Source organism: Sciurus carolinensis, chromosome 9, assembly GCF_902686445.1.
Source record: "Sciurus carolinensis chromosome 9, mSciCar1.2, whole genome shotgun sequence".
Classification (NCBI taxonomy): domain Eukaryota; kingdom Metazoa; phylum Chordata; class Mammalia; order Rodentia; family Sciuridae; genus Sciurus; species Sciurus carolinensis.
The window spans coordinates 67838798-67844677 of NC_062221.1; positions in this window are offsets into that span (position 1 = coordinate 67838798).

Below are 5880 nucleotides of genomic sequence, written 5' to 3' on the forward strand. Positions count from 1 at the left end.
CTTGGAATCTTTCTCTGTCTGCCTCCCAAGTCACTGGGATTATAGGTATGTTTTTTAAATTGTCCTTTTGCTCTTAAGATTGTGAGAACCAGGGAAAAGGAACTTGGCAGTCTCAGACATGGATACAAAATGCAGATGGATGCCACCATTCACCTCCTGTGGCCTGGGGCAGGTTGCTTCACCTCTATTGCCTCTTCTGTGAATTGGGACCTGTAGTGTTCACAGGACTTTGAAGGATTAAAAGACTTAAGAAATTTAAAGCAATTAGAATTGCCTATGATGAAGAAAGACTTCAAAAATGTTAGCAAGCATTACTTTCCTTTTTAAATTTAGTTTTGTTTTTAACATTTCTCTTAGCAATCATCATTTTCCTTCATCTTCTGAGGTGTTTTTATTGATCTTGTGTTTTTCCCCTTCCACCTCACTTCATAGGTCTGCCTTTTTCTATCCATTTCCATCACTGCCCCCCTGGTCCAGGATTATATCCTTGTGCTTGTTGGACGAAACCAGAGACGAGCTTCCCATTGACCCCACCAGGCTTCTCTCAAACAGCAGCCCTTGCCCTTGACACCTCCTCTAACTCCTTCAACTCCATACTCTGTGGTTCTGCACAGCAGTGAAGAAAATATTGAGGGACCAAAACAAGTTGAGGCGGGGAAGATTCCATCCCCAGCCTGGTTCCCTCAGAGGCTCACAGCATGACTCACTGGTAAGCTGGTGTGTCTGCAGCAACTATCCTGGATTTGCCTTTGATCCCCAAGGGTCCCCTCTATGGGTTCTCTAAGCATTACTTTTTGGTCCAGGGTTGACTGAAACTTAGGAAGCCTGAAACTCTGAACAGATTTTTTTGTTTTTAAACTGGGGATTGAACTCAGGGGTATGTTACCACTGAGCTACACCCCTAGCCCTTTTTATGTTTTGTTTTGAGATAGGGTCTCACTAAGTTGCTGAGGTCCTTGCTAAATTGGTAAGGCTGGCCTCAAACTTGTGATCCTCTTGCCTCAGCCTCCTGAGTCCCTGGGATTACAGGTGTATGCCATTCCCTTGTTTTCTGTTTGCTCCTTATTTTTCTGTGTGCTCCTAGTTTTCTGTTCCTTTTATTGTCAATAAAACAAAAAGCCCATACATCGGTTTGAACATGTCACATCTCAGTTTTGATTCCCCTCTGGCTTAAATCTGCATCTCTCAATAAGCTGAAATTCTTTTTACATATTTTTTTGCCTGCCAGTCTTTGCTTTTATTATCTTTTTTCCCCTCTCTTTCCTTAATACCTTGCTCTGTGTCTGAGGATAGCCATGTGGGCTGCTTCTTGTCACCACAGATGATGTGTGAGTCTCCACTTTTCTCTCTTCACATGTGTCTTGGTCTTAGCTGAAACAACCTGTTTTCTGTTTAACTATGCCATCCCCTCCAAACTCAGTCCAAAAATTCCTTCAGTCTTCATACTGATAAGAGAGAAATTCTGTACTGCCCTAGTTTAATGATGTATCAGAGGATTGAACTTTCTGGACTATGAACCAATCCAAAAGACAAGTCCTTCTCTTTATACACTGTTCTCTCTTCCCAAAGCTTTCCTCTCAAAACTATAGTTAGTGTAGGTCCAATATAAACAACTTATGCCTTCCTTCTCCAAATTTTTAAAAAAAATTTTTTTAGTTGTAGATGGACACAACACCTTTATTTTACTTATTTATTTATTGCTGAGGATTGAACCCAGTGCCTCACACATGCTAGAAAAGTGCTCTACCACTGAGTTACAACTGCAGCCCCCAAATTTTTGTTATAAAGAAATACTCTTAGTTCTAGATCTGGCAGAGATGTTCCCAGCTGCCACCAAGCCCTACTGCTAGAAGTTGTAAGAACTCATCTCAGGACCTGGTCCTTTCCTGGCTAGCATCTGTAATGGCCCACTACATTCTTTTGTTTCAAGAATTTTGGATTAACGGTACTCTGGGCTCATCTTTGGCTTTGCAATTCATAATAGCAAATGTGCAATATGTCACAGACACAGAGCTTGTTATAAGCAACTTTGTATTAATGATAACCTATGAATTAAAAGTCAAAGTGGTGGCTAGGGGTGTGTAGCTCAGTGGTAGAGCACTTTTCGAGCATATGGGAGGCCCTGGGTGACATCCCCAGCAAAGAGAAAAAATGCAAAGTGACATGCATGCTACAACACTGATGACCCTTGAAGATGTTATATTAACTGACTTATATTAAAATAAGTCAGACACAAAGGACAAATGCTCTGATCCCATCTATATGAGGTACCTAAAATTATCCAATCCCTGGAGACAGAAGGTAGAATAGCAGTTACTAAGAGATTGGAGGGGGAGAGTGGAGATCAGTATGGACTGATAAAATAAGTTCTAGAGATAGATGTTGGTGATGGTTTGCACAACAGTATGAATCAGCACATGTCACTTAACTTAAAACTAGTAAATTTAAGTTGGGCGCAAGTCTATAATCTCGTCAGCTCAGGAGGCTGAGGCAGGAGGATCTCGAGTTCAAAGCCAGCCTCAGCAATTTAGTGAGGCCCTAAGCAACTCAGCTAGACCCTGTCTCTAAATAAAATATTAAAATGGCCTGGGGATGTGGCCTCTGGGTTCTCCCCAATTTAAAAAAAAAATAGTAAATTTATGTTATATACATTGTATCACAAGAAACACATTTTAAAAAATAATATATGGTTATTATAGATCTTTCAGAAAACATAACCAGGTAAGAAGAAGAAAATTAAAATTCACTTAAAAAGTTATTTCCATTTACTATATTATAAACTTCTTTCCAAGTCATTGGTTCCTGATAATCTTGCTACAAAGTTCTTTAAAGATTGACTAATATTTATTTTATTTTAAAACTATACTATAATTTATGTAATTAAGATCCCATTAGTGAATAGGGGTTTTTTCCTTTATTTCTTTTCTTTTTAATTTTTCTTTTGAGTTCTGGTGATTGAACCAGGGTTACATTCATGCTAAGCATGCCTCTACCACTGAGCTATACCCCAGCCATTTTTTTTTAATTATTAGAAAGATTACAGTAAGAAACATTCTTTTTTTTTTTTTTTTTTTTTTTTTTGGTTCCAGGGAATGAACCCAGGGAAGTTTTATCACTGAGTCACATTGCCAGCCCTATTTTATTTTTTATTTTGAGACAGGGACTAAGTTGTTAAGGCCTCGCTAAATTGCTGAGGCTCGCTTTGAACTCCCGAGTTGGGATTACAGGTGGGCGCCACCACACCAGCAAGAAACATTTCTTGCGGCTAAATATTTAAGACATCAGGAAGTAGATATGGTTATAAAAGGGCAAAATGACTGTGGTCGCAGTAATACACCTATAATCTCAAGAGGCTGAGGAAGGAGGATCACAAGTTCAAGGCCTGCCATAACAACTTAGTGAGATCCTGTCTCACAATAAAAATAAAAAGGGCTGGGAATGTGTCTCAGTGGTAGAGAGCCCCTGGGTTCAATCTCCAGTACAGGAAATAAAGGCAAAAGGACATATTCTCTTGATGATGCTTATTCTGTATCTTGACTGTGATGATAGATACACAAACCTACATATGTGATAAAATTATATGGAACGAGATACACAATAGCACACAAACACACACAAATGAGGTTGAGTAAAATGGGAATTCTGAGTAAAATTGAGAGATGCTGCTTGTGATATTGTATTATGGTCTTATAAGATGTTGCCATTGAGGGGAACAGGTGCTCTCTGGAGTATGCCTTACAACTGCATGTAAATCTACAGTTATTCAAAATAAAAGCCTTAGTTTTTCTAAATTTAATATGTATATTATATATATAATATACATATTATATATATATATACACACACACTCCTGCCAAAGTGTAAGAACTCTATCGTACAACACTATTATAGAAATACCTTCTTAAATTATTTCTCAAGACAATTGAATCCTCTCAAGTTTTGTTTGTTTGTTTGTTTTGTGGCAGTAAGTAATGAACCAGAGACACTGAGATACATTCCCTTTTTAAAAAACTTTTTTATTTTTTGAGACAGGATCTTGCTAAGTTGCCCAGCTGGCCAAGAACTTGTGATCTTTCTGCCTCAGTCTCCCAAGTAACTGAATTCCCTCGAGGTTTTAAAGTAGCAATGCATAGTCATTTCTCCCTTTTCTCCCCTTCTCTGTGGTGGTAGGGATCAAACAAAGCCAGGGCCTTGTGCATGCTAGGCAAGTATCCAACCACTGTGCTACACCCCCAGCCTCATTTCTCCAATTTTAAGTGAAATTTCTTTTGTGTTTTTATCATTTTTCTTTTGGTTAATAACTTTTCACTTTTATTTTGATAAACTTTCCTTTAGGGGAGACCAAAAGTTCCTTCTTTCTATGCTTTAACAGCACTTCTCATAAGAATCACCTGTCCTAAGGAATGGATTTTTATACTTGGAAAGGCAAGCAGAGTTTTTCATCTTACAAGTCCAAATCATTGTAACCTTGGACTTCTATGATTTGTGCAAACTACACTTTGAGTAGCATCCTCTGAGAGTTTGTTAGAGTTGTAAATTCTTTGGCTCCACCCTAAATTTATTGAATCAGTTTCTGGGCTTGGAGCCCAGCAATCTGTTTTAATATGTTCTCCAAGCATTTAGAATTGGAAAAGTGTTATTTGTAGAAGACACTGATGAATGTCATTATTTTTTCTCCACTTCCCTGCCCTTGATACCATATCAGTTCTATGAGACAGGTCCTTTATCCATTTATGCTCACTCTTACATCCCTAGCACCTAGAATGGGTTTGGCACAGAGTGGGTACTTATAATTGTTTAAGGGAGAATTTAGAAATGAACCAAACTCTGTCTTTGCTCCCAGCTGACAGGCCAGACCCTCAAACCTGGCTCTGGCAGTGTTTACCTTACAAGGAGAGGGCTGGTGAGGGTTAAAAGGAAGACCCTGTCCAGAGCTAATTTTTTGGTTCAGTTTTACAAATGTAGGGGAGGGTGATCAGAGACTTGAGACTGTTTGTTGACCAACAGGTGTAAAATGATGGCTATTATATGCCTCACACCCTAAGCACATCAGTCAAGTGTCTGTCTCTGTGAGACAGAACGCTATTCAAACAGATGAGCTGCAGTAGTCATCATATAACTTTTCTCCCCAAGGGACCTCAAAATAAGTGTATGATAAGTTTCATCTCCTGGTTTTCCCCAGGCTTCCTCTAGAGGAGAAGGCAAGAGCAGGACAGGCAGAAACAAGAAATTCTGAAATTTTGCATGGGTCTCATTCATCTCTGCTAGAACAGTTCAGTTCACTGATATTTGCCAGAATGGAGAACATTACTGCCACTTACTGAGTAGGTGCTCAGTAAGTACTTCTTGACCAAAGAAAAATGAGAAAGAGACCCTTGCTTTATGACACCTGCCTTAAAACCGTCCAGAATTGATCTGCCTCCTGGTCTATCTTTTTGGGCATTCTGGGCCTAGAAAAGACTCTACGAGCCCAGGATCCTATTTGTGACCAAAGCATGCATCTGAACCAAGTGCCCAAGGCCTTAACTTTGAGGGAAGCTCTTCTGTTGTCTGAGTCAACACTGGATCGTGAGGCCTGCCACAGTAGCTCTGGAGTTGACAAACCAGCTAAGCATAGGCACAGGGATGTCAGTGTTTGAACAGGAAGAGAGTCACTGCCACTGATTCCAGGAATGCTTTCACTTCCCTGAGAGTCATCGCTTTTATTGCTCATTGGATTCAACCTGATTCCCCTGAGAAGCTCAAAAGACACACACGTAGGAGCTCACTTGGGTATTTACTTAGCAGACTTTGGAGGAAGTCAGTGTTGACTCAGGACTGGCAAAGTAGCACATTCTCCATGGTCCCCAAAACACCTCACTGAACAGGGTGCAATTGCAG